Source organism: Carassius auratus, unplaced genomic scaffold, assembly GCF_003368295.1.
Source record: "Carassius auratus strain Wakin unplaced genomic scaffold, ASM336829v1 scaf_tig00008624, whole genome shotgun sequence".
In the NCBI taxonomy this organism is placed as follows: domain Eukaryota; kingdom Metazoa; phylum Chordata; class Actinopteri; order Cypriniformes; family Cyprinidae; genus Carassius; species Carassius auratus.
The window spans coordinates 1-27,746 of record NW_020523966.1 but is presented as its reverse complement, the minus strand read 5'-3'; the positions used below and the strand labels follow the sequence as shown (position 1 = coordinate 27,746).

General features: G+C 45.4%; 21 non-coding genes across 21 annotated transcripts; all 21 read right to left on the bottom strand.

The window, feature by feature from the left end:
• Nucleotides 1-297: 297 nt before the first annotated feature.
• Nucleotides 298-370, bottom strand: trnav-cac (transfer RNA valine (anticodon CAC)). Its single transcript has one exon. It is a non-coding gene; the product is annotated as a tRNA-Val (tRNA).
• Nucleotides 371-493: 123 nt separating this feature from the next.
• On the bottom strand, nt 494-566 carry trnav-aac (transfer RNA valine (anticodon AAC)). Its single transcript has one exon. It is a non-coding gene; the product is annotated as a tRNA-Val (tRNA).
• A 2,144-nt stretch (nt 567-2,710) lies between these two features.
• Nucleotides 2,711-2,783, bottom strand: trnav-cac (transfer RNA valine (anticodon CAC)). The gene has a single exon. It is a non-coding gene; the product is annotated as a tRNA-Val (tRNA).
• Nucleotides 2,784-2,906: 123 nt separating this feature from the next.
• On the bottom strand, nt 2,907-2,979 carry trnav-aac (transfer RNA valine (anticodon AAC)). Its single transcript has one exon. It is a non-coding gene; the product is annotated as a tRNA-Val (tRNA).
• A 2,520-nt stretch (nt 2,980-5,499) lies between these two features.
• Nucleotides 5,500-5,572, bottom strand: trnav-cac (transfer RNA valine (anticodon CAC)). Its single transcript has one exon. It is a non-coding gene; the product is annotated as a tRNA-Val (tRNA).
• Nucleotides 5,573-5,695: 123 nt separating this feature from the next.
• On the bottom strand, nt 5,696-5,768 carry trnav-aac (transfer RNA valine (anticodon AAC)). The gene has a single exon. It is a non-coding gene; the product is annotated as a tRNA-Val (tRNA).
• Nucleotides 5,769-7,047: 1,279 nt separating this feature from the next.
• Nucleotides 7,048-7,120, bottom strand: trnav-cac (transfer RNA valine (anticodon CAC)). The gene has a single exon. It is a non-coding gene; the product is annotated as a tRNA-Val (tRNA).
• A 122-nt stretch (nt 7,121-7,242) lies between these two features.
• Nucleotides 7,243-7,315, bottom strand: trnav-aac (transfer RNA valine (anticodon AAC)). The gene has a single exon. It is a non-coding gene; the product is annotated as a tRNA-Val (tRNA).
• Nucleotides 7,316-9,008: 1,693 nt separating this feature from the next.
• Nucleotides 9,009-9,080, bottom strand: trnav-cac (transfer RNA valine (anticodon CAC)). The gene has a single exon. It is a non-coding gene; the product is annotated as a tRNA-Val (tRNA).
• Nucleotides 9,081-9,203: 123 nt separating this feature from the next.
• On the bottom strand, nt 9,204-9,276 carry trnav-aac (transfer RNA valine (anticodon AAC)). Its single transcript has one exon. It is a non-coding gene; the product is annotated as a tRNA-Val (tRNA).
• A 2,487-nt stretch (nt 9,277-11,763) lies between these two features.
• On the bottom strand, nt 11,764-11,836 carry trnav-cac (transfer RNA valine (anticodon CAC)). The gene has a single exon. It is a non-coding gene; the product is annotated as a tRNA-Val (tRNA).
• A 123-nt stretch (nt 11,837-11,959) lies between these two features.
• On the bottom strand, nt 11,960-12,032 carry trnav-aac (transfer RNA valine (anticodon AAC)). The gene has a single exon. It is a non-coding gene; the product is annotated as a tRNA-Val (tRNA).
• Nucleotides 12,033-14,552: 2,520 nt separating this feature from the next.
• On the bottom strand, nt 14,553-14,625 carry trnav-cac (transfer RNA valine (anticodon CAC)). Its single transcript has one exon. It is a non-coding gene; the product is annotated as a tRNA-Val (tRNA).
• A 123-nt stretch (nt 14,626-14,748) lies between these two features.
• trnav-aac (transfer RNA valine (anticodon AAC)) lies at nt 14,749-14,821 on the bottom strand. Its single transcript has one exon. It is a non-coding gene; the product is annotated as a tRNA-Val (tRNA).
• Nucleotides 14,822-16,956: 2,135 nt separating this feature from the next.
• Nucleotides 16,957-17,029, bottom strand: trnav-cac (transfer RNA valine (anticodon CAC)). The gene has a single exon. It is a non-coding gene; the product is annotated as a tRNA-Val (tRNA).
• Nucleotides 17,030-17,152: 123 nt separating this feature from the next.
• trnav-aac (transfer RNA valine (anticodon AAC)) lies at nt 17,153-17,225 on the bottom strand. Its single transcript has one exon. It is a non-coding gene; the product is annotated as a tRNA-Val (tRNA).
• Nucleotides 17,226-19,556: 2,331 nt separating this feature from the next.
• trnav-aac (transfer RNA valine (anticodon AAC)) lies at nt 19,557-19,629 on the bottom strand. Its single transcript has one exon. It is a non-coding gene; the product is annotated as a tRNA-Val (tRNA).
• Nucleotides 19,630-21,960: 2,331 nt separating this feature from the next.
• trnav-aac (transfer RNA valine (anticodon AAC)) lies at nt 21,961-22,033 on the bottom strand. Its single transcript has one exon. It is a non-coding gene; the product is annotated as a tRNA-Val (tRNA).
• Nucleotides 22,034-24,553: 2,520 nt separating this feature from the next.
• On the bottom strand, nt 24,554-24,626 carry trnav-cac (transfer RNA valine (anticodon CAC)). Its single transcript has one exon. It is a non-coding gene; the product is annotated as a tRNA-Val (tRNA).
• A 123-nt stretch (nt 24,627-24,749) lies between these two features.
• On the bottom strand, nt 24,750-24,822 carry trnav-aac (transfer RNA valine (anticodon AAC)). Its single transcript has one exon. It is a non-coding gene; the product is annotated as a tRNA-Val (tRNA).
• An 896-nt stretch (nt 24,823-25,718) lies between these two features.
• Nucleotides 25,719-25,791, bottom strand: trnav-cac (transfer RNA valine (anticodon CAC)). Its single transcript has one exon. It is a non-coding gene; the product is annotated as a tRNA-Val (tRNA).
• Between the last annotated feature and the right edge of the window lie 1,955 nt (nt 25,792-27,746).

The following is a 27,746-nucleotide window of genomic DNA, read 5'->3' as shown; positions in this document are numbered from 1 at the left end:
CATCATTTTATCAGGAATTCTACACCTGTGTAGAGAAGGGCCTTCGTGATGCAGAGCTGCTGCTCAACAGAGGGCCACTCAGACAAATCTCTTTTTCGTGTTCCTCAGAAGAAAGCCACGCAGGCTTGGAATGTCACGGTTGTGGGATAGGTTAAGGTCAAACAATGACTGCTCTTTCATTTCTGCATCAACTATACCTTTAGTGACTGTACTCATGCCTCTTGGCCGCAAAGCCTTGGAAGCGTTGAGTTCCTCCTCAACAGAAACCCACCTAAACAATTGTGAAAAGAGATGCAGTGTTCCCGCCCAGTTTCGAACTGGGGACCTTTCGCGTGTGAGGCGAACGTGATAACCACTACACTACGGAAACCCACTACCTAAAGAAGTCTGAAATCGTTCTGTGCAGGCTCGGCAATATGCGCATAAACGTTAAACCTTCTGAAGCCAACTGTCGGCTCAAAGGTGTTTATACATTTCTTCAAAAGAGGACAGCTGTTTCTGCTCGGTTTTGAACCGAGGACCTTTCGCGTGTTAGGCGAATGTGATGACCACTACACTACAGAAACTCCACAGGCTAACGATAGTGCTTTTTGGGAAAATATTTATACTGTGATGTGCCCGAAAGCAAATAGACAATCTGCGTAAGTCCCACACACAAGAGGACAGAGTTCATTCGGCCTGGCAGTATATGCTGAGTTTCCTGAAACGCTACCCTTAACTTACCTCGGAATTAAACACTTGCAGCGTGATATCAAGCTGAAACCTGCCTTCCTGTGCTAGTCTCAAACTAACAAACCCAAAGTTTCAAGAGCACAGGAGAAACTCGAAAATGTCTCTTGGTGATTTTTGTTGGTCAAATTGTAGAGTTTCTCCATTCTTCTTGAAACTCACCACAGGGGTAGCACGTGTCCAGACTAGCATGGGAAAGCAAGTTTTAGCTTGATATCTCTTCAGAAAGCTGAGATGTGGACTTGCCACGTACAATCTACCCTATTGTAAAAAAACAGGCTGTTTGTGGTCAGTCGAATTCCGAGGGTTTAACACGTCTGGGTGCTTCGGGAGTAAGTGAGGAGCCACCTGAACAGGTTTATTGGCAGATTCGTTGACCATTGTGTTGAATTTCAAGAAGGTTAGCCATGTGTTAGAAACTGCTACGGCTTGCATCATTTTATCAGGAAATAACACTCCAGATGGATGTGTTTTAAAGTTCGTCAAGGGGACACACAGACTGCTGTTGGTCACAGTCTTTGTATTACCAGTGGACAGAAGGGCAGTTAGTGGTCACATATGCGGTCGAGAGGGACAGATGGGGCTGTTTGTGGTGACACAGGTGATTATTGGGACAGAGAGGGCCGGCGCGCAGGGGGGTCTAAGGACGGCCTGCCACGTACCCCCTTTTAGGCGCCCCTTGAGGCCCTGCCCTTACTTGATGGCCTAGGCGGAAAAAGACCCTTACACAAGAGGACAGATTTCATTCGGGCATGGCAGTCTACGCAGAGTTCCCTAAAATCTCTTCTTTGGTGTTTCTCAGAAGAAAGCCACGCAGGCTTGGAATGTCACAGTTGTGGGTTAGGTTTAGGTCAAACAATTATCTGCTCTTTCATTTCTGCATCAGCTTTACCTTTAGTGACTGGTATTCATGCCTCTTGGCCGCAAAGCCTTGGAAGCGTTGAGTTCCTCCTCAACAGAAACCCACCTGAACGATTTTGACCGTGATAACCTCTACACTATTGAAGCCTGCAGCCAAAGAGGTGTCAGATCTTTTCATCGCAAGCATCGTGGAGCGCGAACAAATTACAGATTCCGTTGCGCTCTTCAGTCTGCAAAATACCTTGTATTTTTAGCAGCAACTAAGCAATTCTCCAGTTATCTGCGGGACAATCTGCGTAAGTCCCACACCACAAGAGGACAGAGTTCATTCGGCCTGGCAGTATATGCAGAGTTTCCTGAAACGCTACCCTTAACTTACCTCGTAATTAAACACTTGCAGTGTGATATCAAGCTGAAATCTGCCTTCCTGTGCTAGTCTCAAAACTAACAAACCCAAAGTTTCAAGAGCACAGGAGAAACTCGAAAATGTCTCTTGGTGATTTTTGTTGGTCAAATTGTTGAGTTTCTCCAATCTTACTTGAAACTCACCACAGGGGTAGCACGTGTCCAGACTAGCATGGGAAAGCAAGTTTTAGCTTGATATCTCTTCAGAAAGCTGAGATGTGGACTTGCCACGTACAATCTACCCTATTGTAAAAAAACAGGCTGTTTGTGGTCAGTCGAATTCCAGAGGGTTTAACACTTCTGGGTGCTTCGGGAGTAAGTGAGGAGCCACCTGAACAGGTTTATTGGCAGATTCGTTGACCATTGTGTTGAATTTCAAGAAGGTTAGCCATGTGTTAGAAACTGCTACGGCTTGCATCATTTTATCAGGAAATCTCTACACCTGTGTAGAGAAGGGCCTTCGTGATGCAGAGCTGCTGCTCAACAGAGGGCCACTCAGACAAATCTCTTTTTTCGTGTTCCTCAGAAGAAAGCCACGCAGGCTTGGAATGTCACGGTTGTGGGATAGGTTAAGGTCAAACAATGACTGCTCTTTCATTTCTGCATCAACTATACCTTTAGTGACTGTACTCATGCCTCTTGGCCGCAAAGCCTTGGAAGCGTTGAGTTCCTCCTCAACAGAAACCCACCTAAACAATTTTGAAAAGAGATGCAGTGTTCCCGCCCAGTTTCGAACTGGGGAACTTTCGCGTGTGAGGCGAACGTGATAACCACTACACTACGGAAACCCACTACCTAAAGAAGTCTGAAATCATTCTGTGCAGGCTCGGCAATATGCGCATAAACGTTAAACCTTCTGAAGCCAACTGTCGGCTCAAAGGTGTTTATACATTTCTTCAAAAGAGGACAGCTGTTTCTGCTCGGTTTTGAACCGAGGACCTTTCGCGTGTTAGGCGAATGTGATGACCACTACACTACAGAAACTCCACAGGCTAACGATAGTGCTTTTTGGGAAAATATTTATACTGTGATGTGCCCGAAAGCAAATAGACAATCTGCGTAAGTCCCACACACAAGAGGACAGAGTTCATTCGGCCTGGCAGTATATGCTGAGTTTCCTGAAACGCTACCCTTAACTTACCTCGGAATTAAACACTTGCAGCGTGATATCAAGCTGAAACCTGCCTTCCTGTGCTAGTCTCAAACTAACAAACCCAAAGTTTCAAGAGCACAGGAGAAACTCGAAAATGTCTCTTGGTGATTTTTGTTGGTCAAATTGTAGAGTTTCTCCATTCTTCTTGAAACTCACCACAGGGGTAGCACGTGTCCAGACTAGCATGGGAAAGCAAGTTTTAGCTTGATATCTCTTCAGAAAGCTGAGATGTGGACTTGCCACGTACAATCTACCCTATTGTAAAAAAACAGGCTGTTTGTGGTCAGTCGAATTCCGAGGGTTTAACACGTCTGGGTGCTTCGGGAGTAAGTGAGGAGCCACCTGAACAGGTTTATTGGCAGATTCGTTGACCATTGTGTTGAATTTCAAGAAGGTTAGCCATGTGTTAGAAACTGCTACGGCTTGCATCATTTTATCAGGAAATAACACTCCAGATGGATGTGTTTTAAAGTTCGTCAAGGGGACACACAGACTGCTTGTGGTCACAGTCTTTGTATTACCAGTGGACAGAAGGGCAGTTAGTGGTCACATAGGCGGTGAGAGGGACAGATGGGCTGTTTGTGGTGACACAGGTGATTATTGGGACAGAGAGGGCCGGCGCGCAGGGGTCTAAGGACGGCCTGCCACGTACCCCCTTTTAGGCGCCCCTTGAGGCCCTGCCCTTACTTGATGGCCTAGGCGGAAAAAGACCCTTACACAAGAGGACAGATTTCATTCGGCATGGCAGTCTACGCAGAGTTCCCTAAAATCTCTTCTTTGGTGTTTCTCAGAAGAAAGCCACGCAGGCTTGGAATGTCACAGTTGTGGGTTAGGTTTAGGTCAAACAATATCTGCTCTTTCATTTCTGCATCAGCTTTACCTTTAGTGACTGTATTCATGCCTCTTGGCCGCAAAGCCTTGGAAGCGTTGAGTTCCTCCTCAACAGAAACCCACCTGAACGATTTTGACCGTGATAACCTCTACACTATTGAAGCCTGCAGCCAAAGAGGTGTCAGATCTTTTCATCGCAAGCATCGTGGAGCGCGAATCAAATTACAGATTCCGTTGCGCTCTTCAGTCTGCAAATACCTTGTATTTTTAGCAGCAAACTAAGCAATTCTCCAGTTATCTGCGGGACAATCTGCGTAAGTCCCACACACAAGAGGACAGAGTTCATTCGGCCTGGCAGTATATGCAGAGTTTCCTGAAACGCTACCCTTAACTTACCTCGTAATTAAACACTTGCAGTGTGATATCAAGCTGAAATCTGCCTTCCTGTGCTAGTCTCAAACTAACAAACCCAAAGTTTCAAGAGCACAGGAGAAACTCGAAAATGTCTCTTGGTGATTTTTGTTGGTCAAATTGTTGAGTTTCTCCAATCTTACTTGAAACTCACCACAGGGGTAGCACGTGTCCAGACTAGCATGGGAAAGCAAGTTTTAGCTTGATATCTCTTCAGAAAGCTGAGATGTGGACTTGCCACGTACAATCTACCCTATTGTAAAAAAACAGGCTGTTTGTGGTCAGTCGAATTCCGAGGGTTTAACACTTCTGGGTGCTTCGGGAGTAAGTGAGGAGCCACCTGAACAGGTTTATTGGCAGATTCGTTGACCATTGTGTTGAATTTCAAGAAGGTTAGCCATGTGTTAGAAACTGCTACGGCTTGCATCATTTTATCAGGAAATCTCTACACCTGTGTAGAGAAGGGCCTTCGTGATGCAGAGCTGCTGCTCAACAGAGGGCCACTCAGACAAATCTCTTTTTTCGTGTTCCTCAGAAGAAAGCCACGCAGGCTTGGAATGTCACAGTTGTGGGTTAGGTTACAGTCTGCAAATACCTTCTATATTTAGCAGCAAACCAAGCAATTCTCCAGTTATCTGCGGGAATCCTCTGTGGCCATTTCTTTTTTGCTTTTTTCCCTCTTTCATTTAATATATGTATATTTATATGCTGTACGAAATATTGGATCTTTGAGTGCACCGGCCATCTGTTCATCGAAACTACCAGGTCAAAAGTACAGAGCACTGTCTGCGTGGCTATTACTGCTGCCTAGTGTGGCTTAATAATTATCTCTACACCTGTGTAGAGAAGGGCCTTCGTGATGCAGAGCTGCTGCTCAACAGAGGGCCACTCAGACAAATCTCTTTTGTCGTGTTCCTCAGAAGAAAGCCAAGCAGGCTTGGAATGTCACGGTTGTGGGATAGGTTAAGGTCAAACAATGACTGCTCTTTCATTTCTGCATCAACTATACCTTTAGTGACTGTACTCATGCCTCTTGGCCGCAAAGCCTTGGAAGCGTTGATTTCCTCCTCAACAGAAACCCACCTAAACATTTGTGAAAAGAGATGCAGTGTTCCCGCCCAGTTTCGAACTGGGGACCTTTCGCGTGTGAGGCGAACGTGATAACCACTACACTACGGAAACCCACTACCTAAAGTAGTCTGAAATCATTCTGTGCAGGCTCGGCAATATGCGCATAAACGTTAAACCTTCTGAAGCCAACTGTCGGCTCAAAGGTGTTTATACATTTCTTCAAAAGAGGACAGCTGTTTCTGCTCGGTTTTGAACCGAGGACCTTTCGCGTGTTAGGCGAATGTGATGACCACTACACTACAGAAACTCCACAGGCTAACGATAGTGCTTTTTGGGAAAATATTTATACTGTGATGTGCCCGAAAGCAAATAGACAATCTGCGTAAGTCCCACACACAAGAGGACAGAGTTCATTCGGCCTGGCAGTATATGCTGAGTTTCCTGAAACGCTACCCTTAACTTACCTCGGAATTAAACACTTGCAGCGTGATATCAAGCTGAAACCTGCCTTCCTGTGCTAGTCTCAAACTAACAAACCCAAAGTTTCAAGAGCACAGGAGAAACTCGAAAATGTCTCTTGGTGATTTTTGTTGGTCAAATTGTAGTGTTTCTCCATTCTTCTTGAAACTCACCACAGGGGTAGCACGTGTCCAGACTAGCATGGGAAAGCAAGTTTTAGCTTGATATCTCTTCAGAAAGCTGAGATGTGGACTTGCCACGTACAATCTACCCTATTGTAAAAAAACAGGCTGTTTGTGGTCAGTCGAATTCCGAGGGTTTGACACGTCTGGGTGCTTCGGGAGTAAGTGAGGAGCCACCTGAACAGGTTTATTGGCAGATTCGTTGACCATTGTGTTGAATTTCAAGAAGGTTAGCCATTTGTTAGAAACTGCTACGGCTTGCATCATTTTATCAGGAAATCTCTACACCTGTGTAGAGAAGGGCCTTCGTGATGCAGAGCTGCTGCTCAACAGAGGGCCACTCAGACAAATCTCTTTTTTCGTGTTCCTCAGAAGAAAGCCACGCAGGCTTGGAATGTCACAGTTGTGGGTTAGGTTACAGTCTGCAAATACCTTCTATATTTAGCAGCAAACCAAGCAATTCTCCAGTTATCTGCGGGAATCCTCTGTGGCCATTTCTTTTTTGCTTTTTTCCCTCTTTCATTTAATATATGTATATTTATATGCTGTACGAAATATTGGATCTTTGAGTGCACCGGCCATCTGTTCATCGAAACTACCAGGTCAAAAGTACAGAGCACTGTCTGCGTGGCTATTACTGCTGCCTAGTGTGGCTTAATAATTATCTCTACACCTGTGTAGAGAAGGGCCTTCGTGATGCAGAGCTGCTGCTCAACAGAGGGCCACTCAGACAAATCTCTTTTGTCGTGTTCCTCAGAAGAAAGCCAAGCAGGCTTGGAATGTCACGGTTGTGGGATAGGTTAAGGTCAAACAATGACTGCTCTTTCATTTCTGCATCAACTATACCTTTAGTGACTGTACTCATGCCTCTTGGCCGCAAAGCCTTGGAAGCGTTGATTTCCTCCTCAACAGAAACCCACCTAAACATTGTGAAAAGAGATGCAGTGTTCCCGCCCAGTTTCGAACTGGGGACCTTTCGCGTGTGAGGCGAACGTGATAACCACTACACTACGGAAACCCACTACCTAAAGTAGTCTGAAATCTTCTGTGCAGGCTCGGCAATATGCGCATAAACGTTAAACCTTCTGAAGCCAACTGTCGGCTCAAAGGTGTTTATACATTTCTTCAAAAGAGGACAGCTGTTTCTGCTCGGTTTTGAACCGAGGACCTTTCGCGTGTTAGGCGAATGTGATGACCACTACACTACAGAAACTCCACAGGCTAACGATAGTGCTTTTTGGGAAAATATTTATACTGTGATGTGCCCGAAAGCAAATAGACAATCTGCGTAAGTCCCACACACAAGAGGACAGAGTTCATTCGGCCTGGCAGTATATGCTGAGTTTCCTGAAACGCTACCCTTAACTTACCTCGGAATTAAACACTTGCAGCGTGATATCAAGCTGAAACCTGCCTTCCTGTGCTAGTCTCAAACTAACAAACCCAAAGTTTCAAGAGCACAGGAGAAACTCGAAAATGTCTCTTGGTGATTTTTGTTGGTCAAATTGTAGAGTTTCTCCATTCTTCTTGAAACTCACCACAGGGGTAGCACGTGTCCAGACTAGCATGGGAAAGCAAGTTTTAGCTTGATATCTCTTCAGAAAGCTGAGATGTGGACTTGCCACGGACAATCTACCCTATTTGTAAAAAAACAGGCTGTTTGTGGTCAGTCGAATTCCGAGGGTTTGACACGTCTGGGTGCTTCGGGAGTAAGTGAGGAGCCACCTGAACAGGTTTATTGGCAGATTCGTTGACCATTGTGTTGAATTTCAAGAAGGTTAGCCCATTTGTTAGAAACTGCTACGGCTTGCATCATTTTATCAGGAAATCTCTACACCTGTGTAGAGAAGGGCCTTCGTGATGCAGAGCTGCTGCTCAACAGAGGGCCACTCAGACAAATCTCTTTTTTCGTGTTCCTCAGAAGAAAGCCACGCAGGCTTGGAATCGTCACGGTTGTGGGATAGGTTAAGGTCAAACAATGACTGCTCTTTCATTTCCTGCATCAAACTATACCTTTAGTGACTGTACTCATGCTCTTGGCCGCAAAGCCTTGGAAGCGTTGAGTTCCTCCTCAACAGAAACCCACCTAAACAATTGTGAAAAGAGATGCAGTGGTTCCCGCCCAGTTTCGAACTGGGGACCTTTCGCGGTGTGAGGCGAACGTGATAACCACTACACTACGGAAACCCACCTACCTAAAGAAGTCTGAAATCGTTCTGTGCAGGCTCGGCAATATGCGCATAAACGTTAAACTTCTGAAGCCAACTGTCGGCTCAAAGGTGTTTATACATTTCTTCAAAGAGGACAGCTGTTTCTGAACCGGAACCTTTCGCGTGTTTAGGCGAATGTGATGACCACACTACAGAAACTCCACAGGCTAACGATAGTGCTTTTTGGGAAATATTTATACTGTGATGTGCCCGAAAGCAAATAGACAATCTGCGTAAGTCCCACACACAAGAGGACAGAGTTCATTCGGCCTGGCAGTATATGCTGAGTTTCCTGAAACGCTACCCTTAACTTACCTCGGAATTAAACACTTGCAGCGTGATATCAAGCTGAAACCTGCCTTCCTGTGCTAGTCTCAAACTAACAAACCCAAAGTTTCAAGAGCACAGGAGAAACTCGAAAATGTCTCTTGGTGATTTTTGTTGGTCAAATTGTAGAGTTTCTCCATTCTTCTTGAAACTCACCACAGGGGTAGCACGTGTCCAGACTAGCATGGGAAAGCAAGTTTTAGCTTGATATCTCTTCAGTAAAAAACAGGCTGTTTGTGGTCAGTCGAATTTCCAGGGTTTAACTATACCTTTAGTGACTGTACTCATGCCTCTTGGCCGCAAAGCCTTGGAAGCGTTGAGTTCCTCCTCAACAGAAACCCACCTAAACAATTGTGAAAAGAGATGCAGTGTTCCCGCCCAGTTTCGAACTGGGGACCTTTCGCGTGTGAGGCGAACGTGATACCACTACACTACGGAAACCCACTACCTAAAGAAGTCTGAAATCGTTCTGTGCAGGCTCGGCAATATGCGCATAAACGTTAAACCTTCTGAAGCCAACTGTCGGCTCAAAGGTGTTTATACATTTCTTCAAAAGAGGACAGCTGTTTCTGCTCGGTTTTGAACCGAGGACCTTTCGCGTGTTAGGCGAATGTGATGACCACTACACTACAGAAACTCCACAGGCTAACGATAGTGCTTTTTGGAAAAATATTTATACTGTGATGTGCCCGAAAGCAAATAGACAATCTGCGTAAGTCCCACACACAAGAGGACAGAGTTCATTCGGCCTGGCAGTATATGCTGAGTTTCCTGAAACGCTACCCTTAACTTACCTCGGAATTAAACACTTGCAGCGTGATATCAAGCTGAAACCTGCCTTCCTGTGCTAGTCTCAAACTAACAAACCCAAAGTTTCAAGAGCACAGGAGAAACTCGAAAATGTCTCTTGGTGATTTTTGTTGGTCAAATTGTAGAGTTTCTCCATTCTTCTTGAAACTCACCACAGGGGTAGCACGTGTCCAGACTAGCATGGGAAAGCAAGTTTTAGCTTGATATCTCTTCAGAAAGCTGAGATGTGGACTTGCCACGTACAATCTACCCTATTGTAAAAAAACAGGCTGTTTGTGGTCAGTCGAATTCCGAGGGTTTAACACGTCTGGGTGCTTCGGGAGTAAGTGAGGAGCCACCTGAACAGGTTTATTGGCAGATTCGTTGACCATTGTGTTGAATTTCAAGAAGGTTAGCCATGTGTTAGAAACTGCTACGGCTTGCATCATTTTATCAGGAAATCTCTACACCTGTGTAGAGAAGGGCCTTCGTGATGCAGAGCTGCTGCTCTCAACAGAGGGCCACTCAGACAAATCTCTTTTTCGTGTTCCTCAGAAGAAAGCCACGCAGGCTTGGAATGTCACTTCAGAAAGCTGAGATGTGGACTTGCCACGTAGCAATCTACCCTATTGTAAAAAACAGGCTGTTTGTGGTCAGTCGAATTCCGAGGGTTTAACACGTCTGGGTGCTTCGGGAGTAAGTGAGGAGCCACCTGAACAGGTTTATTGGCAGATTCGTTGACCATTGTGTTGAATTTCAAGAAGGTTAGCCATGTGTTAGAAACTGCTACGGCTTGCATCATTTTATCAGGAAATAACACTCCAGATGGATGTGTTTTAAAGTTCGTCAAGGGGACACACAGACTGCTTGTGGTCACAGTCTTTGTATTACCAGTGGACAGAAGGGCAGTTAGTGGTCACATAGGCGGTGAGAGGGAGAGATGGGCTGTTTGTGGTGACACAGGTGATTATTGGGACAGAGAGGGCCGGCGCGCAGGGGTCTAAGGACGGCCTGCCACGTACCCCCTTTTAGGCGCCCCTTGAGGCCCTGCCCTTACTTGATGGCCTAGGCGGAAAAAGACCCTTACACAAGAGGACAGATTTCATTCGGCATGGCAGTCTACGCAGAGTTCCCTAAAATCTCTTCTTTGGTGTTTCTCAGAAGAAAGCCACGCAGGCTTGGAATGTCACAGTTGTGGGTTAGGTTTAGGTCAAACAATATCTGCTCTTTCATTTCTGCATCAGCTTTACCTTTAGTGACTGTATTCATGCCTCTTGGCCGCAAAGCCTTGGAAGCGTTGAGTTCCTCCTCAACAGAAACCCACCTGAACGATTTTGACCGTGATAACCTCTACACTATTGAAGCCTGCAGCCAAAGAGGTGTCAGATCTTTTCATCGCAAGCATCGTGGAGCGCGAATCAAATTACAGATTCCGTTGCGCTCTTCAGTCTGCAAATACCTTGTATTTTTAGCAGCAAACTAAGCAATTCTCCAGTTATCTGCGGGACAATCTGCGTAAGTCCCACACACAAGAGGACAGAGTTAATTCGGCCTGGCAGTATATGCAGAGTTTCCTGAAACGCTACCCTTAACTTACCTCGTAATTAAACACTTGCAGTGTGATATCAAGCTGAAATCTGCCTTCCTGTGCTAGTCTCAAACTAACAACCCAAAGTTTCAAGAGCACAGGAGAAACTCGAAAATGTCTCTTGGTGATTTTTGTTGGTCAAATTGTTGAGTTTCTCCAATCTTACTTGAAACTCACCACAGGGGTAGCACGTGTCCAGACTAGCATGGGAAAGCAAGTTTTAGCTTGATATCTCTTCAGAAAGCTGAGATGTGGACTTGCCACGTACAATCTACCCTATTGTAAAAAAACAGGCTGTTTGTGGTCAGTCGAATTCCGAGGGTTTAACACTTCTGGGTGCTTCGGGAGTAAGTGAGGAGCCACCTGAACAGGTTTATTGGCAGATTCGTTGACCATTGTGTTGAATTTCAAGAAGGTTAGCCATGTGTTAGAAACTGCTACGGCTTGCATCATTTTATCAGGAAATCTCTACACCTGTGTAGAGAAGGGCCTTCGTGATGCAGAGCTGCTGCTCAACAGAGGGCCACTCAGACAAATCTCTTTTTTCGTGTTCCTCAGAAGAAAGCCACGCAGGCTTGGAATGTCACGGTTGTGGGATAGGTTAAGGTCAAACAATGACTGCTCTTTCATTTCTGCATCAACTATACCTTTAGTGACTGTACTCATGCCTCTTGGCCGCAAAGCCTTGGAAGCGTTGAGTTCCTCCTCAACAGAAACCCACCTAAACAATTTTGAAAAGAGATGCAGTGTTCCCGCCCAGTTTCGAACTGGGGAACTTTCGCGTGTGAGGCGAACGTGATAACCACTACACTACGGAAACCCACTACCTAAAGAAGTCTGAAATCATTCTGTGCAGGCTCGGCAATATGCGCATAAACGTTAAACCTTCTGAAGCCAACTGTCGGCTCAAAGGTGTTTATACATTTCTTCAAAAGAGGATAGCTGTTTCTGCTCGGTTTTGAACCGAGGACCTTTCGCGTGTTAGGCGAATGTGATGACCACTACACTACAGAAACTCCACAGGCTAACGATAGTGCTTTTTGGGAAAATATTTATACTGTGATGTGCCCGAAAGCAAATAGACAATCTGCGTAAGTCCCACACACAAGAGGACAGAGTTCATTCGGCCTGGCAGTATATGCTGAGTTTCCTGAAACGCTACCCTTAACTTACCTCGGAATTAAACACTTGCAGCGTGATATCAAGCTGAAACCTGCCTTCCTGTGCTAGTCTCAAACTAACAAACCCAAAGTTTCAAGAGCACAGGAGAAACTCGAAAATGTCTCTTGGTGATTTTTGTTGGTCAAATTGTAGAGTTTCTCCATTCTTCTTGAAACTCACCACAGGGGTAGCACGTGTCCAGACTAGCATGGGAAAGCAAGTTTTAGCTTGATATCTCTTCAGAAAGCTGAGATGTGGACTTGCCACGTACAATCTACCCTATTGTAAAAAAACAGGCTGTTTGTGGTCAGTCGAATTCCGAGGATTTAACACGTCTGGGTGCTTTGGGAGTAAGTGAGGAGCCACCTGAACAGGTTTATTGGCAGATTCGTTGACCATTGTGTTGAATTTCAAGAAGGTTAGCCATGTGTTAGAAACTGCTACGGCTTGCATCATTTTATCAGGAAATAACACTCCAGATGGATGTGTTTTAAAGTTCGTCAAGGGGACACACAGACTGCTTGTGGTCACAGTCTTTGTATTACCAGTGGACAGAAGGGCAGTTAGTGGTCACATATGCGGTGAGAGGGACAGATGGGCTGTTTGTGGTGACACAGGTGATTATTGGGACAGAGAGGGCCGGCGCGCAGGGGTCTAAGGACGGCCTGCCACGTACCCCCTTTTAGGCGCCCCTTGAGGCCCTGCCCTTACTTGATGGCCTAGGCGGAAAAAGACCCTTACACAAGAGGACAGATTTCATTCGGCATGGCAGTCTACGCAGAGTTCCCTAAAATCTCTTCTTTGGTGTTTCTCAGAAGAAAGCCACGCAGGCTTGGAATGTCACAGTTGTGGGTTAGGTTTAGGTCAAACAATATCTGCTCTTTCATTTCTGCATCAGCTTTACCTTTAGTGACTGTATTCATGCCTCTTGGCCGCAAAGCCTTGGAAGCGTTGAGTTCCTCCTCAACAGAAACCCACCTGAACGATTTTGACCGTGATAACCTCTACACTATTGAAGCCTGCAGCCAAAGAGGTGTCAGATCTTTTCATCGCAAGCATCGTGGAGCGCGAATCAAATTACAGATTCCGTTGCGCTCTTCAGTCTGCAAATACCTTGTATTTTTAGCAGCAAACTAAGCAATTCTCCAGTTATCTGCGGGACAATCTGCGTAAGTCCCACACACAAGAGGACAGAGTTCATTCGGCCTGGCAGTATATGCAGAGTTTCCTGAAACGCTACCCTTAACTTACCTCGTAATTAAACACTTGCAGTGTGATATCAAGCTGAAATCTGCCTTCCTGTGCTAGTCTCAAACTAACAAACCCAAAGTTTCAAGAGCACAGGAGAAACTCGAAAATGTCTCTTGGTGATTTTTGTTGGTCAAATTGTTGAGTTTCTCCAATCTTACTTGAAACTCACCACAGGTGTAGCACGTGTCCAGACTAGCATGGGAAAGCAAGTTTTAGCTTGATATCTCTTCAGAAAGCTGAGATGTGGACTTGCCACGTACAATCTACCCTATTGTAAAAAAACAGGCTGTTTGTGGTCAGTCGAATTCCGAGGGTTTAACACGTCTGGGTGCTTCGGGAGTAAGTGAGGAGCCACCTGAACAGGTTTATTGGCAGATTCGTTGACCATTGTGTTGAATTTCAAGAAGGTTAGCCATGTGTTAGAAACTGCTACGGCTTGCATCATTTTATCAGGAAATCTCTACACCTGTGTAGAGAAGGGCCTTCGTGATGAAGAGATGCTGCTCAACAGAGGGCCACTCAGACAAATCTCTTTTTTTGTGTTCCTAAGAAGAAAGCCACGCAGGCTTGGAATGTCACAGTTGTGGGTTAGGTTACAGTCTGCAAATACCTTCTATATTTAGCAGCAAACCAAGCAATTCTCCAGTTATCTGCGGGAATCCTCTGTGGCCATTTCTTTTTTGCTTTTTTCCCTCTTTCATTTAATATATGTATATTTCTATGCTGTACGAAATATTGGATCTTTGAGTGCACCGGCCATCTGTTCATCGAAACTACCAGGTCAAAAGTACAGAGCACTGTCTGCGTGGCTATTACTGCTGCCTAGTGTGGCTTAATAATTATCTCTACACCTGTGTAGAGAAGGGCCTTCGTGATGCAGAGCTGCTGCTCAACAGAGGGCCACTCAGACAAATCTCTTTTTTCGTGTTCCTCAGAAGAAAGCCACGCAGGCTTGGAATGTCACGGTTGTGGGATAGGTTAAGGTCAAACAATGACTGCTCTTTCATTTCTGCATCAACTATACCTTTAGTGACTGTACTCATGCCTCTTGGCCGCAAAGCCTTGGAAGCGTTGAGTTCCTCCTCAACAGAAACCCACCTAAACAATTTTGAAAAGAGATGCAGTGTTCCCGCCCAGTTTCGAACTGGGGACCTTTCGCGTGTGAGGCGAACGTGATAACCACTACACTACGGAAACCCACTACCTAAAGAAGTCTGAAATCATTCTGTGCAGGCTCGGCAATATGCGCATAAACATTAAACCTTCTGAAGCCAACTGTCGGCTCAAAGGTGTTTATACATTTCTTCAAAAGAGGACAGCTGTTTCTGCTCGGTTTTGAACCGAGGACCTTTCGCGTGTTAGGCGAATGTGATGACCACTACACTACAGAAACTCCACAGGCTAACGATAGTGCTTTTTGGGAAAATATTTATACTGTGATGTGCCCGAAAGCAAATAGACAATCTGCGTAAGTCCCACACACAAGAGGACAGAGTTCATTCGGCCTGGCAGTATATGCTGAGTTTCCTGAAACGCTACCCTTAACTTACCTCGGAATTAAACACTTGCAGCGTGATATCAAGCTGAAACCTGCCTTCCTGTGCTAGTCTCAAACTAACAAACCCAAAGTTTCAAGAGCACAGGAGAAACTCGAAAATGTCTCTTGGTGATTTTTGTTGGTCAAATTGTAGAGTTTCTCCATTCTTCTTGAAACTCACCACAGGGGTAGCACGTGTCCAGACTAGCATGGGAAAGCAAGTTTTAGCTTGATATCTCTTCAGAAAGCTGAGATGTGGACTTGCCACGTACAATCTACCCTATTGTAAAAAAACAGGCTGTTTGTGGTCAGTCGAATTCCGAGGGTTTAACACGTCTGGGTGCTTCGGGAGTAAGTGAGGAGCCACCTGAACAGGTTTATTGGCAGATTCGTTGACCATTGTGTTGAATTTCAAGAAGGTTAGCCATGTGTTAGAAACTGCTACGGCTTGCATCATTTTATCAGGAAATAACACTCCAGATGGATGTGTTTTAAAGTTCGTCAAGGGGACACACAGACTGCTTGTGGTCACAGTCTTTGTATTACCAGTGGACAGAAGGGCAGTTAGTGGTCACATAGGCGGTGAGAGGGAGAGATGGGCTGTTTGTGGTGACACAGGTGATTATTGGGACAGAGAGGGCCGGCGCGCAGGGGTCTAAGGACGGCCTGCCACGTACCCCCTTTTAGGCGCCCCTTGAGGCCCTGCCCTTACTTGATGGCCTAGGCGGAAAAAGACCCTTACACAAGAGGACAGATTTCATTCGGCATGGCAGTCTACGCAGAGTTCCCTAAAATCTCTTCTTTGGTGTTTCTCAGAAGAAAGCCACGCAGGCTTGGAATGTCACAGTTGTGGGTTAGGTTTAGGTCAAACAATATCTGCTCTTTCATTTCTGCATCAGCTTTACCTTTAGTGACTGTATTCATGCCTCTTGGCCGCAAAGCCTTGGAAGCGTTGAGTTCCTCCTCAACAGAAACCCACCTGAACGATTTTGACCGTGATAACCTCTACACTATTGAAGCCTGCAGCCAAAGAGGTGTCAGATCTTTTCATCGCAAGCATCGTGGAGCGCGAATCAAATTACAGATTCCGTTGCGCTCTTCAGTCTGCAAATACCTTGTATTTTTAGCAGCAAACTAAGCAATTCTCCAGTTATCTGCGGGACAATCTGCGTAAGTCCCACACACAAGAGGACAGAGTTAATTCGGCCTGGCAGTATATGCAGAGTTTCCTGAAACGCTACCCTTAACTTACCTCGTAATTAAACACTTGCAGTGTGATATCAAGCTGAAACCTGCCTTCCTGTGCTAGTCTCAAACTAACAAACCCAAAGTTTCAAGAGCACAGGAGAAACTCGAAAATGTCTCTTGGTGATTTTTGTTGGTCAAATTGTTGAGTTTCTCCAATCTTACTTGAAACTCACCACAGGGGTAGCACGTGTCCAGACTAGCATGGGAAAGCAAGTTTTAGCTTGATATCTCTTCAGAAAGCTGAGATGTGGACTTGCCACGTACAATCTACCCTATTGTAAAAAAACAGGCTGTTTGTGGTCAGTCGAATTCCGAGGGTTTAACACTTCTGGGTGCTTCGGGAGTAAGTGAGGAGCCACCTGAACAGGTTTATTGGCAGATTCGTTGACCATTGTGTTGAATTTCAAGAAGGTTAGCCATGTGTTAGAAACTGCTACGGCTTGCATCATTTTATCAGGAAATCTCTACACCTGTGTAGAGAAGGGCCTTCGTGATGCAGAGCTGCTGCTCAACAGAGGGCCACTCAGACAAATCTCTTTTTTCGTGTTCCTCAGAAGAAAGCCACGCAGGCTTGGAATGTCACGGTTGTGGGATAGGTTAAGGTCAAACAATGACTGCTCTTTCATTTCTGCATCAACTATACCTTTAGTGACTGTACTCATGCCTCTTGGCCGCAAAGCCTTGGAAGCGTTGAGTTCCTCCTCAACAGAAACCCACCTAAACAATTTTGAAAAGAGATGCAGTGTTCCCGCCCAGTTTCGAACTGGGGAACTTTCGCGTGTGAGGCGAACGTGATAACCACTACACTACGGAAACCCACTACCTAAAGAAGTCTGAAATCATTCTGTGCAGGCTCGGCAATATGCGCATAAACGTTAAACCTTCTGAAGCCAACTGTCGGCTCAAAGGTGTTTATACATTTCTTCAAAAGAGGATAGCTGTTTCTGCTCGGTTTTGAACCGAGGACCTTTCGCGTGTTAGGCGAATGTGATGACCACTACACTACAGAAACTCCACAGGCTAACGATAGTGCTTTTTGGGAAAATATTTATACTGTGATGTGCCCGAAAGCAAATAGACAATCTGCGTAAGTCCCACACACAAGAGGACAGAGTTCATTCGGCCTGGCAGTATATGCTGAGTTTCCTGAAACGCTACCCTTAACTTACCTCGGAATTAAACACTTGCAGCGTGATATCAAGCTGAAACCTGCCTTCCTGTGCTAGTCTCAAACTAACAAACCCAAAGTTTCAAGAGCACAGGAGAAACTCGAAAATGTCTCTTGGTGATTTTTGTTGGTCAAATTGTAGAGTTTCTCCATTCTTCTTGAAACTCACCACAGGGGTAGCACGTGTCCAGACTAGCATGGGAAAGCAAGTTTTAGCTTGATATCTCTTCAGAAAGCTGAGATGTGGACTTGCCACGTACAATCTACCCTATTGTAAAAAAACAGGCTGTTTGTGGTCAGTCGAATTCCGAGGATTTAACACGTCTGGGTGCTTCGGGAGTAAGTGAGGAGCCACCTGAACAGGTTTATTTGCAGATTCGTTGACCATTGTGTTGAATTTCAAGAAGGTTAGCCATGTGTTAGAAACTGCTACGGCTTGCATCATTTTATCAGGAAATAACACTCCAGATGGATGTGTTTTAAAGTTCGTCAAGGGGACACACAGACTGCTTGTGGTCACAGTCTTTGTATTACCAGTGGACAGAAGGGCAGTTAGTGGTCACATATGCGGTGAGAGGGACAGATGGGCTGTTTGTGGTGACACAGGTGATTATTGGGACAGAGAGGGCCGGCGCGCAGGGGTCTAAGGACGGCCTGCCACGTACCCCCTTTTAGGCGCCCCTTGAGGCCCTGCCCTTACTTGATGGCCTAGGCGGAAAAAGACCCTTACACAAGAGGACAGATTTCATTCGGCATGGCAGTCTACGCAGAGTTCCCTAAAATCTCTTCTTTGGTGTTTCTCAGAAGAAAGCCACGCAGGCTTGGAATGTCACAGTTGTGGGTTAGGTTTAGGTCAAACAATATCTGCTCTTTCATTTCTGCATCAGCTTTACCTTTAGTGACTGTATTCATGCCTCTTGGCCGCAAAGCCTTGGAAGCGTTGAGTTCCTCCTCAACAGAAACCCACCTGAACGATTTTGACCGTGATAACCTCTACACTATTGAAGCCTGCAGCCAAAGAGGTGTCAGATCTTTTCATCGCAAGCATCGTGGAGCGCGAATCAAATTACAGATTCCGTTGCGCTCTTCAGTCTGCAAATACCTTGTATTTTTAGCAGCAAACTAAGCAATTCTCCAGTTATCTGCGGGACAATCTGCGTAAGTCCCACACACAAGAGGACAGAGTTAATTCGGCCTGGCAGTATATGCAGAGTTTCCTGAAACGCTACCCTTAACTTACCTCGTAATTAAACACTTGCAGTGTGATATCAAGCTGAAATCTGCCTTCCTGTGCTAGTCTCAAACTAACAAACCCAAAGTTTCAAGAGCACAGGAGAAACTCGAAAATGTCTCTTGGTGATTTTTGTTGGTCAAATTGTTGAGTTTCTCCAATCTTACTTGAAACTCACCACAGGGGTAGCACGTGTCCAGACTAGCATGGGAAAGCAAGTTTTAGCTTGATATCTCTTCAGAAAGCTGAGATGTGGACTTGCCACGTACAATCTACCCTATTGTAAAAAAACAGGCTGTTTGTGGTCAGTCGAATTCCGAGGGTTTAACACTTCTGGGTGCTTCGGGAGTAAGTGAGGAGCCACCTGAACAGGTTTATTGGCAGATTTGTTGACCATTGTGTTGAATTTCAAGAAGGTTAGCCATGTGTTAGAAACTGCTACGGCTTGCATCATTTTATCAGGAAATCTCTACACCTGTGTAGAGAAGGGCCTTCGTGATGCAGAGCTGCTGCTCAACAGAGGGCCACTCAGACAAATCTCTTTTTTCGTGTTCCTCAGAAGAAAGCCACGCAGGCTTGGAATGTCACGGTTGTGGGATAGGTTAAGGTCAAACAATGACTGCTCTTTCATTTCTGCATCAACTATACCTTTAGTGACTGTACTCATGCCTCTTGGCCGCAAAGCCTTGGAAGCGTTGAGTTCCTCCTCAACAGAAACCCACCTAAACAATTTTGAAAAGAGATGCAGTGTTCCCGCCCAGTTTCGAACTGGGGAACTTTCGCGTGTGAGGCGAACGTGATAACCACTACACTACGGAAACCCACTACCTAAAGAAGTCTGAAATCATTCTGTGCAGGCTCGGCAATATGCGCATAAACGTTAAACCTTCTGAAGCCAACTGTCGGCTCAAAGGTGTTTATACATTTCTTCAAAAGAGGATAGCTGTTTCTGCTCGGTTTTGAACCGAGGACCTTTCGCGTGTTAGGCGAATGTGATGACCACTACACTACAGAAACTCCACAGGCTAACGATAGTGCTTTTTGGGAAAATATTTATACTGTGATGTGCCCGAAAGCAAATAGACAATCTGCGTAAGTCCCACACACAAGAGGACAGAGTTCATTCGGCCTGGCAGTATATGCTGAGTTTCCTGAAACGCTACCCTTAACTTACCTCGGAATTAAACACTTGCAGCGTGATATCAAGCTGAAACCTGCCTTCCTGTGCTAGTCTCAAACTAACAAACCCAAAGTTTCAAGAGCACAGGAGAAACTCGAAAATGTCTCTTGGTGATTTTTGTTGGTCAAATTGTAGAGTTTCTCCATTCTTCTTGAAACTCACCACAGGGGTAGCACGTGTCCAGACTAGCATGGGAAAGCAAGTTTTAGCTTGATATCTCTTCAGAAAGCTGAGATGTGGACTTGCCACGTACAATCTACCCTATTGTAAAAAAACAGGCTGTTTGTGGTCAGTCGAATTCCGAGGATTTAACACGTCTGGGTGCTTCGGGAGTAAGTGAGGAGCCACCTGAACAGGTTTATTTGCAGATTCGTTGACCATTGTGTTGAATTTCAAGAAGGTTAGCCATGTGTTAGAAACTGCTACGGCTTGCATCATTTTATCAGGAAATAACACTCCAGATGGATGTGTTTTAAAGTTCGTCAAGGGGACACACAGACTGCTTGTGGTCACAGTCTTTGTATTACCAGTGGACAGAAGGGCAGTTAGTGGTCACATATGCGGTGAGAGGGACAGATGGGCTGTTTGTGGTGACACAGGTGATTATTGGGACAGAGAGGGCCGGCGCGCAGGGGTCTAAGGACGGCCTGCCACGTACCCCCTTTTAGGCGCCCCTTGAGGCCCTGCCCTTACTTGATGGCCTAGGCGGAAAAAGACCCTTACACAAGAGGACAGATTTCATTCGGCATGGCAGTCTACGCAGAGTTCCCTAAAATCTCTTCTTTGGTGTTTCTCAGAAGAAAGCCACGCAGGCTTGGAATGTCACAGTTGTGGGTTAGGTTTAGGTCAAACAATATCTGCTCTTTCATTTCTGCATCAGCTTTACCTTTAGTGACTGTATTCATGCCTCTTGGCCGCAAAGCCTTGGAAGCGTTGAGTTCCTCCTCAACAGAAACCCACCTGAACGATTTTGACCGTGATAACCTCTACACTATTGAAGCCTGCAGCCAAAGAGGTGTCAGATCTTTTCATCGCAAGCATCGTGGAGCGCGAATCAAATTACAGATTCCGTTGCGCTCTTCAGTCTGCAAATACCTTGTATTTTTAGCAGCAAACTAAGCAATTCTCCAGTTATCTGCGGGACAATCTGCGTAAGTCCCACACACAAGAGGACAGAGTTAATTCGGCCTGGCAGTATATGCAGAGTTTCCTGAAACGCTACCCTTAACTTACCTCGTAATTAAACACTTGCAGTGTGATATCAAGCTGAAATCTGCCTTCCTGTGCTAGTCTCAAACTAACAAACCCAAAGTTTCAAGAGCACAGGAGAAACTCGAAAATGTCTCTTGGTGATTTTTGTTGGTCAAATTGTTGAGTTTCTCCAATCTTACTTGAAACTCACCACAGGGGTAGCACGTGTCCAGACTAGCATGGGAAAGCAAGTTTTAGCTTGATATCTCTTCAGAAAGCTGAGATGTGGACTTGCCACGTACAATCTACCCTATTGTAAAAAAACAGGCTGTTTGTGGTCAGTCGAATTCCGAGGGTTTAACACTTCTGGGTGCTTCGGGAGTAAGTGAGGAGCCACCTGAACAGGTTTATTGGCAGATTTGTTGACCATTGTGTTGAATTTCAAGAAGGTTAGCCATGTGTTAGAAACTGCTACGGCTTGCATCATTTTATCAGGAAATCTCTACACCTGTGTAGAGAAGGGCCTTCGTGATGCAGAGCTGCTGCTCAACAGAGGGCCACTCAGACAAATCTCTTTTTTCGTGTTCCTCAGAAGAAAGCCACGCAGGCTTGGAATGTCACGGTTGTGGGATAGGTTAAGGTCAAACAATGACTGCTCTTTCATTTCTGCATCAACTATACCTTTAGTGACTGTACTCATGCCTCTTGGCCGCAAAGCCTTGGAAGCGTTGAGTTCCTCCTCAACAGAAACCCACCTAAACAATTTTGAAAAGAGATGCAGTGTTCCCGCCCAGTTTCGAACTGGGGAACTTTCGTGTGTGAGGCGAACGTGATAACCACTACACTACGGAAACCCACTACCTAAAGAAGTCTGAAATCATTCTGTGCAGGCTCGGCAATATGCGCATAAACGTTAAACCTTCTGAAGCCAACTGTCGGCTCAAAGGTGTTTATACATTTCTTCAAAAGAGGATAGCTGTTTCTGCTCGGTTTTGAACCGAGGACCTTTCGCGTGTTAGGCGAATGTGATGACCACTACACTACAGAAACTCCACAGGCTAATGATAGTGCTTTTTGGGAAAATATTTATACTGTGATGTGCCCGAAAGCAAATAGACAATCTGCGTAAGTCCCACACACAAGAGAACAGAGTTCATTCGGCCTGGCAGTATATGCTGAGTTTCCTGAAACGCTACCCTTAACTTACCTCGGAATTAAACACTTGCAGCGTGATATCAAGCTGAAACCTGCCTTCCTGTGCTAGTCTCAAACTAACAAACCCAAAGTTTCAAGAGCACAGGAGAAACTCGAAAATGTCTCTTGGTGATTTTTGTTGGTCAAATTGTAGAGTTTCTCCATTCTTCTTGAAACTCACCACAGGGGTAGCACGTGTCCAGACTAGCATGGGAAAGCAAGTTTTAGCTTGATATCTCTTCAGAAAGCTGAGATGTGGACTTGCCACGTACAATCTACCCTATTGTAAAAAAACAGGCTGTTTGTGGTCAGTCGAATTCCGAGGATTTAACACGTCTGGGTGCTTCGGGAGTAAGTGAGGAGCCACCTGAACAGGTTTATTGGCAGATTCGTTGACCATTGTGTTGAATTTCAAGAAGGTTAGCCATGTGTTAGAAACTGCTACGGCTTGCATCATTTTATCAGGAAATAACACTCCAGATGGATGTGTTTTAAAGTTCGTCAAGGGGACACACAGACTGCTTGTGGTCACAGTCTTTGTATTACCAGTGGACAGAAGGGCAGTTAGTGGTCACATATGCGGTGAGAGGGACAGATGGGCTGTTTGTGGTGACACAGGTGATTATTGGGACAGAGAGGGCCGGCGCGCAGGGTTCTAAGGACGGCCTGCCACGTACCCCCTTTTAGGCGCCCCTTGAGGCCCTGCCCTTACTTGATGGCCTAGGCGGAAAAAGACCCTTACACAAGAGGACAGATTTCATTCGGCATGGCAGTCTACGCAGAGTTCCCTAAAATCTCTTCTTTGGTGTTTCTCAGAAGAAAGCCACGCAGGCTTGGAATGTCACAGTTGTGGGTTAGGTTTAGGTCAAACAATATCTGCTCTTTCATTTCTGCATCAGCTTTACCTTTAGTGACTGTATTCATGCCTCTTGGCCGCAAAGCCTTGGAAGCGTTGAGTTCCTCCTCAACAGAAACCCACCTGAACGATTTTGACCGTGATAACCTCTACACTATTGAAGCCTGCAGCCAAAGAGGTGTCAGATCTTTTCATCGCAAGCATCGTGGAGCGCGAATCAAATTACAGATTCCGTTGCGCTCTTCAGTCTGCAAATACCTTGTATTTTTAGCAGCAAACTAAGCAATTCTCCAGTTATCTGCGGGACAATCTGCGTAAGTCCCACACACAAGAGGACAGAGTTCATTCGGCCTGGCAGTATATGCAGAGTTTCCTGAAACGCTACCCTTAACTTACCTCGTAATTAAACACTTGCAGTGTGATATCAAGCTGAAATCTGCCTTCCTGTGCTAGTCTCAAACTAACAAACCCAAAGTTTCAAGAGCACAGGAGAAACTCGAAAATGTCTCTTGGTGATTTTTGTTGGTCAAATTGTTGAGTTTCTCCAATCTTACTTGAAACTCACCACAGGTGTAGCACGTGTCCAGACTAGCATGGGAAAGCAAGTTTTAGCTTGATATCTCTTCAGAAAGCTGAGATGTGGACTTGCCACGTACAATCTACCCTATTGTAAAAAAACAGGCTGTTTGTGGTCAGTCGAATTCCGAGGGTTTAACACGTCTGGGTGCTTCGGGAGTAAGTGAGGAGCCACCTGAACAGGTTTATTGGCAGATTCGTTGACCATTGTGTTGAATTTCAAGAAGGTTAGCCATGTGTTAGAAACTGCTACGGCTTGCATCATTTTATCAGGAAATCTCTACACCTGTGTAGAGAAGGGCCTTCGTGATGAAGAGATGCTGCTCAACAGAGGGCCACTCAGACAAATCTCTTTTTTTGTGTTCCTAAGAAGAAAGCCACGCAGGCTTGGAATGTCACAGTTGTGGGTTAGGTTACAGTCTGCAAATACCTTCTATATTTAGCAGCAAACCAAGCAATTCTCCAGTTATCTGCGGGAATCCTCTGTGGCCATTTCTTTTTTGCTTTTTTCCCTCTTTCATTTAATATATGTATATTTCTATGCTGTACGAAATATTGGATCTTTGAGTGCACCGGCCATCTGTTCATCGAAACTACCAGGTCAAAAGTACAGAGCACTGTCTGCGTGGCTATTACTGCTGCCTAGTGTGGCTTAATAATTATCTCTACACCTGTGTAGAGAAGGGCCTTCGTGATGCAGAGCTGCTGCTCAACAGAGGGCCACTCAGACAAATCTCTTTTGTCGTGTTCCTCAGAAGAAAGCCAAGCAGGCTTGGAATGTCACGGTTGTGGGATAGGTTAAGGTCAAACAATGACTGCTCTTTCATTTCTGCATCAACTATACCTTTAGTGACTGTACTCATGCCTCTTGGCCGCAAAGCCTTGGAAGCGTTGATTTCCTCCTCAACAGAAACCCACCTAAACAATTGTGAAAAGAGATGCAGTGTTCCCGCCCAGTTTCGAACTGGGGACCTTTCGCGTGTGAGGCGAACGTGATAACCACTACACTACGGAAACCCACTACCTAAAGAAGTCTGAAATCGTTCTGTGCAGGCTCGGCAATATGCGCATAAACGTTAAACCTTCTGAAGCCAACTGTCGGCTCAAAGGTGTTTATACATTTCTTCAAAAGAGGACAGCTGTTTCTGCTCGGTTTTGAACCGAGGACCTTTCGCGTGTTAGGCGAATGTGATGACCACTACACTACAGAAACTCCACAGGCTAACGATAGTGCTTTTTGGGAAAATATTTATACTGTGATGTGCCCGAAAGCAAATAGACAATCTGCGTAAGTCCCACACACAAGAGGACAGAGTTCATTCGGCCTGGCAGTATATGCTGAGTTTCCTGAAACGCTACCCTTAACTTACCTCGGAATTAAACACTTGCAGCGTGATATCAAGCTGAAACCTGCCTTCCTGTGCTAGTCTCAAACTAACAAACCCAAAGTTTCAAGAGCACAGGAGAAACTCGAAAATGTCTCTTGGTGATTTTTGTTGGTCAAATTGTAGAGTTTCTCCATTCTTCTTGAAACTCACCACAGGGGTAGCACGTGTCCAGACTAGCATGGGAAAGCAAGTTTTAGCTTGATATCTCTTCAGAAAGCTGAGATGTGGACTTGCCACGGACAATCTACCCTATTGTAAAAAAACAGGCTGTTTGTGGTCAGTCGAATTCCGAGGGTTTACACGTCTGGGTGCTTCGGGAGTAAGTGAGGAGCCACCTGAACAGGTTTATTGGGCAGATTCGTTGACCATTGTGTTGAATTTCAAGAAGGTTAGCCATTGTGTTAGAAACTGCTACGGCTTGCATCATTTTATCAGGAAATCTCTACACCTGTGTAGAGAAGGGCCTTCGTGATGCAGAGCTGCTGCTCAACAGAGGGCCACTCAGACAAATCTCTTTTTTCGTGTTCCTCAGAAGAAAGCCACGCAGGCTTGGAATGTCACGGTTGTGGGATAGGTTAAGGTCAAACAATGACTGCTCTTTCATTTCTGCATCAACTATACCTTTAGTGACTGTACTCATGCCTCTTGGCCGCAAAGCCTTGGAAGCGTTGAGTTCCTCCTCAACAGAAACCCACCTAAACAATTGTGAAAAGAGATGCAGTGTTCCCGCCCAGTTTCGAACTGGGGACCTTTCGCGTGTGAGGCGAACGTGATAACCACTACACTACGGAAACCCACTACCTAAAGAAGTCTGAAATCGTTCTGTGCAGGCTCGGCAATATGCGCATAAACGTTAAACCTTCTGAAGCCAACTGTCGGCTCAAAGGTGTTTATACATTTCTTCAAAAGAGGACAGCTGTTTCTGCTCGGTTTTGAACCGAGGACCTTTCGCGTGTTAGGCGAATGTGATGACCACTTACACTACAGAAACTCCACAGGCTAAAGATAGTGCTTTTTGGGAAAATTTTATACTGTGATGTGCCCGAAAGCAAATTAGACAATCTGCGTAAGTCCCACACACAAGAGGACAGAGTTCATTCGGCCTGGCAGTATATGCTGAGTTTCCTGAAACGCTACCCTTAACTTACCTCGGAATTAAACACTTGCAGCGTGATATCAAGCTGAAACCTGCCTTCCTGTGCTAGTCTCAAACTAACAAACCCAAAGTTTCAAGAGCACAGGAGAAACTCGAAAATGTCTCTTGGTGATTTTTGTTGGTCAAATTGTAGAGTTTCTCCATTCTTCTTGAAACTCACCACAGGGGTAGCACGTGTCCAGACTAGCATGGGAAAGCAAGTTTTAGCTTGATATCTCTTCAGAAAGCTGAGATGTGGACTTGCCACGTACAATCTACCCTATTGTAAAAAAACAGGCTGTTTGTGGTCAGTCGAATTCCGAGGGTTTAACACGTCTGGGTGCTTCGGGAGTAAGTGAGGAGCCACCTGAACAGGTTTATTGGCAGATTCGTTGACCATTGTGTTGAATTTCAAGAAGGTTAGCCATGTGTTAGAAACTGCTACGGCTTGCATCATTTTATCAGGAAATCTCTACACCTGTGTAGAGAAGGGCCTTCGTGATGCAGAGCTGCTGCTCAACAGAGGGCCACTCAGACAAATCTCTTTTTTCGTGTTCCTCAGAAGAAAGCCACGCAGGCTTGGAATGTCACGGTTGTGGATAGGTTAAGGTCAAACAATGACTGCTCTTTCATTTCTGCATCAACTATACCTTTAGTGACTGTACTCATGCCTCTTGGCGCAAAGCCTTGGAAGCGTTGAGTTCCTCCTCAACAGAAACCCACCTAAACAATTGTGAAAAGAGATGCAGTGTCCCGCCCAGTTTCGAACTGGGGACCTTTCGCGTGTGAGGCGAACGTGATAACCACTACACTACGAAACCCACTACCTAAAGAAGTCTGAAATCGTTCTGTGCAGGCTCGGCAATTGCGCATAAACGTTAAACCTTCTGAAGCCAACTGTCGGCTCAAAGGTGTTTATACATTTTTTTCAAAAGAGGACAGCTGTTTCTGCTCGGTTTTTGAACCGAGGACTTTCGCGTGTTAGGCGAATGTGATGACCACTACACTACAGAACTCCACAGGCTAACGATAGTGCTTTTTGAAAAATTTATACTGTGATGTGCCGAAAGCAAATAGACAATCTGCGTAAGTCCCACACACAAGAGGACAGAGTTCATTCGGCCTGGCAGTATATGCTGAGTTTCCTGAAACGCTACCCTTAACTTACCTCGGAATTAAACACTTGCAGCGTGATATCAAGCTGAAACCTGCCTTCCTGTGCTAGTCTCAAACTAACAACCCAAAGTTTCAAGAGCACAGGAGAAACTCGAAAATGTCTCTTGGTGATTTTGTTGGTCAAATTGTAGAGTTTCTCCATTCTTCTTGAAACTCACCACAGGGGTAGCACGTGTCCAGACTAGCATGGGAAAGCAAGTTTTAGCTTGATATCTCTTCAGAAAGCTGAGATGTGGACTTGCCACGTACAATCTACCCTATTGTAAAAAAACAGGCTGTTTGTGGTCAGTCGAATTCGAGGGTTTAACACGTCTGGGTGCTTCGGGAGTAAGTGAGGAGCCACCTGAACAGGTTTATTGGCAGATTCGTTGACCATTGTGTTGAATTTCAAGAAGGTTAGCCATGTGTTAGAAACTGCTACGGCTTGCATCATTTCTC